Source organism: Danio rerio, chromosome 13, assembly GCF_052040795.2.
Source record: "Danio rerio strain M-AB ecotype USA chromosome 13, GRCz13ab, whole genome shotgun sequence".
In the NCBI taxonomy this organism is placed as follows: Eukaryota; Metazoa; Chordata; class Actinopteri; order Cypriniformes; family Danionidae; genus Danio; species Danio rerio.
This window is the reverse complement of record NC_141033.1, coordinates 9,350,246-9,363,177: the sequence shown is the minus strand read 5'-3', so window position 1 is coordinate 9,363,177 and position 12,932 is coordinate 9,350,246. Positions and strand designations below refer to the sequence as shown.

The 12,932-nt window shown below is 39.5% G+C and overlaps 1 protein-coding gene and 1 long non-coding RNA gene across 2 annotated transcripts in view; one reads left to right on the top strand and one right to left on the bottom strand.

Annotated features, from left to right (window-relative positions):
• Positions 1-12,932, top strand: part of bbof1b (basal body orientation factor 1b) — a 182,637-nt gene that overhangs the window by 156,625 nt on the left and 13,080 nt on the right. The gene's annotated exons all lie outside the window — the stretch shown is intronic.
• LOC148679604 (uncharacterized) lies at positions 3,052-8,441 on the bottom strand. The gene is made up of 3 exons (XR_015944941.1): positions 8,111-8,441; positions 3,853-4,752; positions 3,052-3,655 (listed from the first exon to the last, which is right to left on the bottom strand). It is a non-coding gene; the product is annotated as an uncharacterized LOC148679604 (long non-coding RNA).

The following is a 12,932-nucleotide window of genomic DNA, read 5'->3' as shown; positions in this document are numbered from 1 at the left end:
TGCTAGAATCATTCTAGTAACATGCTAATTCATACTAGAATCATGCTAAATCATGCTAGAATCATGCTAATAACCTGCTAATTTATACTAGATTCATGATAGTAACAGGCTACTTCATACTAGAATCATGCTAGTAACATGCTAATGCATGCTAGAATCATGCTAGTAACATGCTAATTCATGCTAGAATCATACTAGTAACATGCTAATTTATGCTAGAATCATGCTAGTAACATGCTAATTCATACTATAATCATGCTAATAACATGCTAATTCATGCTAGAATCATGCGAGTAACATGCTAATTCTTGCTAGAATCATTCTAGTAACATGCTAAATCATACTAGAATCATGCTAATTCATGCTAGAATCATGCTAATAACCTGCTAATTCATACTAGATTCATGATAGTAACAGGCTAATTCATACTAGAATCATGCTAGAATCATGCTAGTAACATGCTAATTCATGCTAGAATCATACTAGTAACATGCTAATTCATGCTAGAATCATGCAAGTAACATGCTAATTCATGCTAGAATCATGCTAGTAGCATGCTAATTCATACTAGAATCATGCTAGTGACATGCTAATTTATTGTAGAAGCATGCTAGTAACATGCTAATTCATGCTAGAAGCATACTAATAACATGCTAATTTATACTAGAATCATGCTTATAAAATGCTAATTTGTACTACACTCATGCTAATAGCAAGCTAATCCATGCTAGAATCATGCTAATGCATGCTAGAATCATGCTAATAACATGCTACTTATACTTTTTCAAACTGTTTTTAAACTAAATAAACTATTACTAACAGGCTTTGTCAAGCCAGCCTCAAAGTTTGTCTCGACGAACTTTACTGTCTAGTTATTCTTCTTCTTCTGAGACTAAAAAACAAAACGCATCTCCTCCTAGAGCTTTCAAGCTATTACCACCAAACTCACACCAGACCTCCGAACTATTCTGACTCGGGTTGCTATATCTCCTCAGACTGATCCGACTTTCGGTTTTCCGAAAAACGTCCCGGGACTGTCGGAAAAATCCCATAGACTTAACATTGGACCAAACTTTGTGACCTCGTAACTCTGCGTCAGACTGTCGCACAGACTTCTAACTGGGCTCATTTAACTCAGACTATCAAACTGCCAATGACTGATCACCTTTAAACTTTCTAGCCACGCCCTAGCAACCACTTTTGGACCCTAGAAACTGTCCCATAGACTTCCATTCAAAAGACTCTCATTGACTTAACATGGGATCAAACTTTCTGAGCTCATAACTCTGAATCAGACTGTCCTACAGACTAATGGCTGAGCTCATTTAACTCAGACTACCAAACTACCAATAACTGATGAGCTTTAAACTTTCTAGCCACACCCCTAACTACCACATACTGCACCCTAGCAAATCTCCCATAGACTTCCATTACAAAGACTCTCATTGACTTTACATGGGATCAAACTTTGTAAGCTCATAACTCTCCATCAGACTGTCTTACAGACTAATGGCTGAGGTTATTTAACTCAGTCTAGCCAGCAGCCAATCACTGATGGCCTTTTAACTTTCTAGCCACACCCCTAACTACCACATACTGCACCCTAGCAACAGTCCCATAGACTGTAATTAGCTGTGCAGTAAAATGCTAATAATTCTAACATGCTAACGACATGTCAATCATGCTAGCAACATGCTACTCATATGCTAATCATGCTAATGACATCCTAATGACATGCTAACTCATACTGGAAACATGCTAACGACATGCTAATTTGTACTAGAATCATGCTAATAACATGCTAACTCATGCTAGAATCATGCTAGTAACATGCTAATTCATGCTAGAATCATGCTAGTAACATGCTAACTCATACTAGAATCATGCTAATAACATGCTAATTCATGTTAATTTTACTACAATCATGCTAATAACACACTACATGCTACAATCTGGCTAGTAACATACTAATTTGTGTTAGAACCATGCTAATTCATGCTAATAACATGCTAATCCATGCTAGAATCATGCTAATAACATGCTAATTCATGCTAATGACATGCTAATCCATGCTAGAATCATGCTAGTAACATGCTAATTCTTACTAGAATCATGCTAATGACATGCTAATTCATACTAGACTCATGCTAGTAACATGCTAATTCATACTAAAATCATGCTAGTAACATGCTAATTCATTCTGGAATCAAGCTAGTAACATGCTAATTCATGCTATAATCATGCTAATAACATGCTAGTTCATACTAGAATCATGCTAGTAACATGCTAATTCATGCTAGAATCATGCCAGTAACATGCTAATTCATACTGGAATCATGCTAGTAACATGCTAATTCATTCTAGAATCATGCTAATAACATGCTAATTCATACTAGAATCATGCTAATTCATCCTAGAATCATGCTAGTAACATGCTAATTCATGCTAGAATCATGCTAGTAACATGCTAATTCATGCTAGAATCATGCTAATAACATGCTAATTCATTTTAGAATCATGCTAATAACATGCTAATTTATACTAGAATCATGCTAGTAACATGCTAATTCATGCTAGAATCATGCTAGTGACATGCTAATTCATACTAGAATCTTGCTAATAACATGCTATGTCATGCTAGAATCATGCTAATAACATGCTAATTCATGCTAGAATCATGCTAATTCATGCTAATTTTACTATCATGCTAATAACACACTAATTCATACTAGAATTATGATCGTAACATGCTGATTCATGCTAGAATCATGCTAATTAATGCTAATAACATGCTAATCCATGCTAGAATCATACTAATAACATGCTAATTCATGCTAATAACATGCTGATCTATGCTAAAATCATGCTAATAACATGCTACTTATACTTTTTCAAACTGTTTTTAAACTAAATAAACTATTACCAACAGGCTTTGTCAAGCCAGCCTCAAAGTTTGTCACGACGAACTTTACTGTCTAGTTAGGCTGGCTTGTCAAAGCCAGACTACTGAAATGCTATTTAAACTTATTATTATTATTTTTTTTTTTTATTAATCTTCTGAGACTAAATTTCTAACTCTATCTCCTCCTAGAGCTTTTGAGCTATTACCACCAAACTTGCTCCAGACCTCCAAACTATTCTGACTCGTGTTGCTATATCTCCTCAAACTTATCCGACTTTCGGTTTTCCGAAAAACGTCCCGGGACTGTCGGAAAAATCCCATAGGCTTAACATTGGATCAAACTTTGTGAGCTCATAACTCTGCGTCAGACTGTCGCACAGACTTCTAACTGGGCTCATTTAACTCAGACTATCAAACTGCCAATGACTGATCACCTTTAAACTTTCTAGCCACGCCCTAGCAACCACTTTTGGACCCTAGTAACTGTCCCATAGACTTCTATTCAAAAGACTCTCATTGACTTAACATGGGATCAAACTTTATGAGCTCATAACTCTGCATCAGACTGTCATACAGACTAATGGCTGAGCTCATTTAACTCCGACTACCAAACTGCCAATAACTGATGAGCTTTTAACTTTCTAGCCACTCCCCTAACTACCACATACTGCACCCTAGCAACTGTCCCGTAGACTTCCATTCAAAAGACTCTCATTGACTTAACATGGGATCAAACTTTGTGAGCTCATAACTCTACATCAGACTGTCATAGAGACTAATGGCTGAGCTCATTTAACTCAGACTACCAAACTGCCAATAACTGATGAGCTTTTGACTTTCTAGCCACACCCCTAACTACCACATACTGCACCCTAGCAACTGTCCCGTAGACTTCCATTCAAAAGACTCTCATTGACTTAACATGGGATCAAAGTTTATGAGCTCATAACTCTGCATCAGACTGTCCTACAGACTAATGGCTGAGCTCATTTAACTCAGTCTAGCCAGCAGCCAATCACTGATGGCCTTTTAACTTTCTAGCCACACCCCTAACTACCACATACTGCACCCTAGCAACTGTCCTATAGACTGTATTTAGCTGTGCTATTAAATGCTTATAATTCTAACATGCTAATGACATGCCAATCATGCTAGCAACATGCTACTCATATGCTAATCATGCTAATGACATGCTAACTCATACTGGAAACATGCTAATGACATGCTAATTTGTACTAGAATCATGCTAGTAACATGCTAATTCATACTAGACTCACGTTAATAACTGGCCTACATGCATATCTTTGCTTAGCAGTGTCCTATTGACTTGGGGGATGGCTCATCTGACTCAGACAACCAATGAGCATCTCAATATGATAATGAAGCTCACAAGCCACGCCCCCAAATTGATTCCATAGACTTCCATTAAAATAGGCCAAGATGCATATCTTTGCATAGCAATGTCATAGAGACATGGGGGTTGGTTCATTTGACTTAGACAGCCAACCACATTCAAGTTCACTCTGTAACCTCGCCCATAGCAACAAAACAGAGTACCCTAACAACCATTCATCAACAGCTATATCCCAGCATCAGAACATCGTAGAGACTTGGAGATTGGCTCGTTTGACTAATGCTAGCAAACGGAACTTCCTATATGCTACACATGCTAGCAGTGACTAGCTACATGCTAATATTGACTAGCCAAGTACTGTAACTTGCTAGAAATGCTTACTAAGTATAAATGTTTTATCAAGCATGTATGCGAGGCTTGCCTAGTAACCAGCCAGGGTACCCTAGCAACTGCCTAGCAACCACCCAAATTGCCCTAGCAACTGCCTAGCAACCACCTAGCAATGGCCTAGTAATGCCTTAGTAAGGGCCTAGCGACCACTCAGGACACCCTAGCAACGCCTTAGCAACCACTCAGAATACCCTAGCAACCACATAGCAACACCTTAGCAACCACTTGGGACACCTTATCAACCGCCTAGCAACACCTTAGAAACCACCTAGCAACCAGTCAGAACACCCTAGCAACCGCCTAGCAACGCCTTAGCAACCACCAAGCAACCACTCAGGACACCCTAGCAACTGCCTAGCAACGCCTTAGCAACCACTCAGAACACCCTAGCAACCACCTAGCAACACCTTAGCAACCGCCTAGCAACCACTTAGGACTCCTTAGCAACCACCTAGCAACACCTTAGCAACCACCTAGCAACCACTCAGAACACCCTAGCAACCACCTAGCAACACCTTAGCAACCACTCAGAACACCCTAGCAACCACCTAGCAACACCTTAGCAACCGCCTAGCAACCACTTAGGACTCCTTAGCAACCACCTAGCAACACCTTAGCAACCACCTAGCAACCACTTAGAACACCCTAGCAACACCTTAGCAACCACTCAGAACACCCTAGCAACCACCTAGCAAGACCTTAGCAACCACCTAGCAACCAATCAGAGCACCCTAGCAACTGCCTAGCAACAACCTAGCAACCACTCAGAACACCCTAGAAACCGCCTAGCAATGCCTTAGCAACCACCTAGCAACCACTCAGAACACCATAGCAACCACCTAGCAACACCCTAGCAACATCTTAGCAACCACTCAGGACACCCCAGCAACTGCCTAGCAACGACTTAGCAACCACTCAGAATACCCTAGCAACCACCTAAGCATGCTATGTGACATGCTAATTCATACTAGAATCATGCTAGTAACATGCTAATTCATACTACAATCATGCTAATAACATGCTAATTCATACTAGAATCATGCTAATAACATGCTAATTCATATTAGAATCATGCTAGTAACATGCTAATGCATGCTAGAATCATGCTAATAACAGCCTAATTCACGCTAGAATCATGCTAGTAACATGCTAATTCATACTATAATCATGCTAATAACATGCTAATTCATACTAGAATCATGCTAATTCATGCTAGAATCATGCTAATAACCTGCTAATTCATACTAGAATCATGCTAGTAACAGGCTAATTCATACTAGAATCATGCTAGTAACATGCTAATGCATGCTAGAATCATGCTAGTAACATGCTAATTCATGCTAGAATCATACTAGTAACATGCTAATTCATGCTAGAATCATGCTAGTAACATGCTAATTCATACTAGAATCATGCTAGTAGCATGCTAATTCATACTAGAATCATGCTAGTGACATGCTAATTTATTCTAGAATCATGCTAGTAACATGCTAATTCATGCTAGAAGCATGCTAATAACATGCTAATTTATACTAGAATCATGCTAATAAAATGCTAATTTGTACTACACTCATGCTAATAACATGTTAATCCATGCTAGAATCATGCTAATTCATGCTAGAATCATGCTAATAACATGCTACTTATACTTTTTCAAACTGTTTTTAAACTAAATAAACTATTACCAACAGGCTTTGTCAAGCCAGCCTCAAAGTTTGTCTCGACGAACTTTACTGTCTAGTTATTATTCTGCTTCTTCTTCTTTCTTCTGAGACTAATTTTAAAGTCTATCTCCTCCTAACCCTTTCAAGCTTCATACCTCAAACTTTCGTCAAACCTTCAAACTGGTCTGACTCGGGTTGCTATATCTTTTCCGACTGATCCGACTTTCGGTTTTCCGAAAAACGACCCGGAAAATTCCCAAAATTCCCATTGACTTAACATTGGGTCAAACTTTGTGACCTCATAACTCTGCATCAGACTGTCCTACAGACTTCTAACTGGGCTCATTTAACTCAGTCTAGCCAGCAGCCAATAACTGATGACCTTTAAACTTACTAGCCACTCCCTAGCAACCACTTTTGGCACCCTAGCAACTGTCCCATAGACTTCCATTGTAAAAGACTGCCATTGACTTAACATTGAGTCAACCTTTGTGAGCTCATAACTCTGCATCAGACTGTCATACAGACTAGAGTCAGGCCCAATTCAACTCAGTCTAGTCAGCAGCCAATCACTGATGACCTTTAGACTTACTAGCCACTCCCTAGCAACCACTTATGGCACCCTAGCAACTGTCCCGTAGACTTCCATTCAAAAGACTCTCATTGACTTAACATGGGATCAAACTTTGTGAGCTCATAACTCTGCATCAGACTGTCACACAGACTAATGGCTGAGCTCATTTAACTCAGTCTACCAAACTGCCAATAACTGATGAGCTTTTAACTTTCTAGCCACACCCCTAACTACCACATACTGCACCCTAGCAACTGTCCCGTAGACTTCCATTACAAAAGACTCTCATTGACTTAACATGGGATCAAACTTTGTGAGCTCATAACTCTGCATCAGACTGTCATACAGACTAATGGCTGAGCTCATTTAACTTAGTCTAGCCAGCAGCCAATCACTGATGGCCTTTTAACTTTCTAGCCACACCCCTAACTACCACATACGGCACCCTAGCAACTGTCCTATAGAATGTAATTAGCTGTGCTATCAAATGCTTATAATTCTAACATGCTAATGACATGCCAATCATGCTAGCAACATGCTACTCATATGCTAATCATGCTAATGACATGCTAACTCATACTGGAAACATGCTAATGACATGCTAATTTGTACTTGAATCATGCTAGTAACATGCTAATTCATACTAGACCCATGTTAATAACTGGCCTACATGCATATCTTTGCATAGCAGTGTCCTATTGACTTGGGGGATGGCTCATCTGACTCAGACAACCAATGAGCATCTCAATATGATAATAAAGCTCACAAGCCACGCCCCCAAATTGATTCCATAGACTTCCATTAAAATAGGCCAAGATGCATATCTTTGCATAGCAGTGTCATAGAGACATGGGGGTTGGTTCATTTGACTAAGACAACCAACCACATTCAAGTTTACTCTGTAACCTCGCCCATAGCAACAAAACAGAGTACCCTAGCAACCATTCATCAACAGCTATATCTCAGCATCAGAACATCGTAGAGACTTGGAGATTGGCTCGTTTGACTCATGCTAGCAAACGGAACTTTCTATATGCTACACATGCTAGCAGTGACTAGCTACATGCTAATATTGACTAGCCAAGTACTGTAACTTGCTATAAATGCTAACTAAGTATAAATGTTTTATCAAGCATGTATGTTAGGCTTGCCTAGTAACCAACCAGGGTACCCTAGCAACTGCCTAGCAACCACCCAAATTAGCCTAGCAACTGCCTAGCAACCACCTAGCAACGGCCTAGTAATGCCTTAGTAAGGGCCTAGCGACCACTCAGGACACCCTAACAACCGCCTAGCAACGCCTTAGCAACCACTCAGAATACCTTAGCAACCACCTAGCAACACCTTAGCAACCACCTAGCAACCACTTGGGACACCTTAGCAACCGCCTAGCAACACCCTAGCAACCACCTAACAACCACTCAGAACACCCTAGCAACTGCCTAGCAACGCCTTAGCAACTACCTAGCAACCACTCAGGACACCCTAGCAACCGCCTAGCAACACCTTAGCAACCACCTAGCAACCACTCAGGACACCCTAGCAACCACCTAGCAACGCCTTAGCAACCACTCAGAATACCCTAGCAACCATCTAGCAAGCACTTAGGACACCTTAGCAACCACCTAGCAACACCTTAGCAACCACTCAGAACACCCTAGCAACCGCCTAGCAACACCTTAGCAACCACCTAGCAACCACTTAGGACACCCTAGCAACCGCCTAGCAACACCTTAGCAACCACCTAGCAACACCTTAGCAACCACCTAGCAACCACTTAGGACACCTTAGCAACCACCTAGCAACCACTTAGCAACCACTCAGAACACCCTAGCAACCGCCTAGCAACACCTTAGCAACCACCTAGTAACCACTCAGAACACCATAGCAACCACCTAGCAACACCTTAGCAACCACCTAGCAACCACTCAGGACACCCTAGCAACCACCTAGCAACGCCTTAGCAACCACTCAGAATACCCTAGCAACCACCTAGCAACCACTTAGGACACCTTAGCAACCACCTAGCAACACCTTAGCAACCACTCAGAACACCCTAGCAATCGCCTAGCAACACCTTAGCAACCACCTAGCAACCACTCAGAATACCCTAGCGACCACCTTGCAACACCTTAATAAACACTTAGCAACTAGTCAGAACACCTTAGCAACTGCCTAGCACCACCTTAGCAACCACCTAGCAACCACTTAAAACACCCTAGCAACCGCCTAGTAAAATGCTAATTCATGCTAGAATCATGCTAACAACATGCTAATTCATGCTAGAATCATGCTAGTAACATGCTAATTGATGCTAGAATTATGCTAACAACATGCTAATTCATGCTAGAATCATGCTAGTAACATGCTAATTCATGCTAGAATCATGCTAACAACATGCTAATTCATGCTAGAATCATGCTAGTAACATGCTAATTCATGCTAGAATCACGCTAACAACATGCTAATTCATGCTAGAATCATGCTAGTAACATGCTAATTCATGCTAGAATCATGCTAACAACATGCTAATTCATGTAAGAATCATGCTACTAACATGCTAATTCATGCTAGTAATATATTAACTCAAGCTAAAATCATACTAACATTCTATTTACACTTTAAAACCACTTCAAACTTTCAGATTCGGCTTTTCAAGCCACCATAAAGTTTGTCCTCAAACTTTAATATCTAGTTGCGACTGATGCTTATCAATTCTCAGTAAATTAACAGAAGATGGAATGAAATGTTTATTTATATAGAACATTTCATACACAGTGGCAAATAAAAGTGCTTTACATAAACAGGAATAAAAGAGACGGTATAAATAAAATAGAAACAAACAATGTAAAAACAGATGAAAACAGCATAGAGACAGTTTTTCCACATTTCAAAACACTGGTGTATCATGTTTTCTCATTTTACTCAGGGCACTGGTCCCTTTATTAAAGGTGCAGTAGGTGATTGTCTTCAGAGACATTTTTTTATGCTGGTTAAAAGTCTCTTCAAATGCATTTATATGTATTTTTATATTCTGAATAGGTTCATCCAATTAAATATTGTCAAGCAGACAATTACCATAATTCTGATAAGAAGCCCAAACTGTCTGTCAACAAATGTAGATTTTTTACAAATGCGCATCTCTATTGGCGAAGATCCACCATTGGCGGGTGTATGCGGAGACACCGCAGTAAAATCAAATGCTGACTCAAAACTTTTTAAAACCCTGAATCAGTTTTGGAGTTACTTTTGCACAGTGGAGGAAGGACGACACCATGGCTTAAGTATTTCTGTTAGACAGCTAATGTTATGTTTTAAAACTATTTTAGTCACACAAAGATGATGTAGATTTTGTTGTTTTAAAAATGGGTTATATGAACCACAGTGTTGTTCAGCCACTAAAATCTTCCGGCGAAATATTGATGTGACTATTTTCAATTTCATAAGGACCTTTGATAATGTCGATTTTTATTTAGTTTAATAACAAAAATAAATAACAATAACAAAAATAGGAAGGCCAGATTAAAGTTCTAGAAAATCCTTTACAGTGCTGGAACAACATCCTCTGGACAGAGGAGATTAAAATCAACTTGTACCAAAGTGATGGGAAGAGAAGAGTATGCATAAGGAAAGGAACTGCTCATGATCCTAAGCAGTGAAGCATGATGGTAGTAGAGACATGACATGGGCATGTATGGCTGTCAGTGGAACTGGTTCACTTTTATTTATAGATGATATGACTGCAGACAAAAACAGCGGGATGAATTCTGAAGTGTCAAATTACCTTTAGACCTTTAACAAGCGGGAGACACATATGCAAACTGTTGTAATTCCTACATTGTTCACCTGATTTGGATGTAAATACCCTCAAATTAAAGCCGACAGTCTGCAGTTAAAACACATCTCTTTTCATTTTAAATCGATTGTTTTGGTGTGTAGAGCAAAAAATGTAAGAATTGTGTTGATGTCTATATTTGTGTTGAACTATACATTTTTATGGGCAAGTGTATTAAACCAAATTATATAGTTTCATTTGTTTGATTCACCTGTGTTTAGATGTCTCCAGCAGTGTGAGCAGATGGTCTACAACCTCCTGGCAGTTTAAAGTCATCATTCCATCTCTCCAGGGCAGCAAGGAAGGAAGAGGGAGGACAGCAAGAATCTGCATAACCTGTGAAACATGACCCGAATTGCAAAAGAATTGTCTAAATAAAAAATAAAAGATAAGTTGAATTTTCAAGGTTGAGTCATATGATCCATCCATCCAGTCAAACTAACCTTAGTAATAAACACAAAGTATAAACTGAGACCCAAATGTGCTAAAGTCTATCAAAGATTAATGATTTCAAAATTTTCAAGCCATATTCAATTCATCCATACAAATATTCTCTTATTCCACCTTTCTTTCTGTGAGTAACATTAGTCCTTCCATCCATCTATCCCTCAATTCCCTTGCCCATTAAACACATCTGGTTGGGCTCTGGCCCTGAGGTTTCCTCCCTAAACTCTTACTTCGGCAAACCAAGGGAGTTAAAAAAAAAAAAAGACTAGCTTTTCTTCTACTTTCTTCTCTTTACTTCTTCTTTTCCTTCACTGTGAAATGTTGTGAAAGGCATTACTTCACCATGAAATGCATTACTTAAACTTATTTTTCTCAGAGTTCACAACTGGATTGTAAGTCTTAAAATTTACTGATATTTTAAGCTGCTTTTATTTATTTATTTTTTGTTATTGCTTTAAAGATTTTATTATGGTACTTTAATTTTACACTGGAAGTAATTTCCAAAGTATTCCTGATGGGAAATCCCCTCCCAAAATGACAACAACCTCTTTGTTTACAAGTGTGTGGGGATTCAAGTGGATGCTGTCATGTGATTTGAATTTGAATTGCAGAAGCAGGAGTTCATGGAGTCAGACTATACCAAACATTGCTGCATACAGATTACAAAAACTCTATACTGAAGTATAGGCTCTAAAAATACTGGGGTTAGATTATCAACCCAAACACTGGGTTGAGACCATTGGGTCATAATGCTGGGTTGGTTTAACAAAATTTGGGATGGCAGACATTCTAATTTGTAACCCAGCAGTGGGTTTGGTTGCAGGAGAACAAGTGACACACGTAAAAAACAAGTTGAGTCAGCTCTACAAGTAATGATATCACTCAGCCTTGGCGCTCTAAACTGCAAGCCAAAATTCGAAATCTATTTAATAATGATCATAACTAAAAAAAGTATGGTGGCCAAGAGAGCTTAATGTGCAGCAATTTAAGAAAGCAAATGAAATTACAAAAAACACCAGCAAATAAAGAAATGATCTTCATCAATTTGACAGCACATGTGTTGCAAACACAAACAACTGAAGAAACGCACAGCAATTGGTCACAACACTTACAAATATCCACATAACACAATGGAAATGTTTCAAAGTGACCCCAAAACATGACGGACCCTGCTGAGATATGGATGTGTTATTTGATGTTATTTGTGACATACAGAAGACTTCTAACAACTTTGAATAAGCATCCACTACAATCATTGATAGAATATTGTATATTTTAGTCAGTCATAAATGGTTGTCAGTATACTGAAGGGCTTCTGCAGAACACCTTTATCACATTTGAAAGAAAAACATGTCACATGCGAGTAAACTCTCCTCACATTGGTCAGAGTGTCAGGGTTTATTTTGCAGCGTCCCGCTCAGCTGTCAGGAGAGGTGGTGATTGACAAGCTGCGCGCACACGCGACGTGTCTGAGGAGAGATGCGGTGGGGGGGGGGGGGGTGAGAAGGGTGCGCGACGACGCCTATTTGAGGAACGGGAGGGAGAAGCGAGATTACCGGGAGATCATCACTCGTTTGTGGGCATCTGGAGACTCGCGAAACTTCCCGCCATACTCATAATTCTCTCTTCATATAGCCATATGCCTATTACATATCTATAAAACACTGTGATGTAACCGCGCTCGGATCGGATCGCTTTCTCACTGCAATCGAACCGCTCCAGGGTTCGTTTCAATCGAGCCGAGACCACCTCACTCAGGCGGTCTC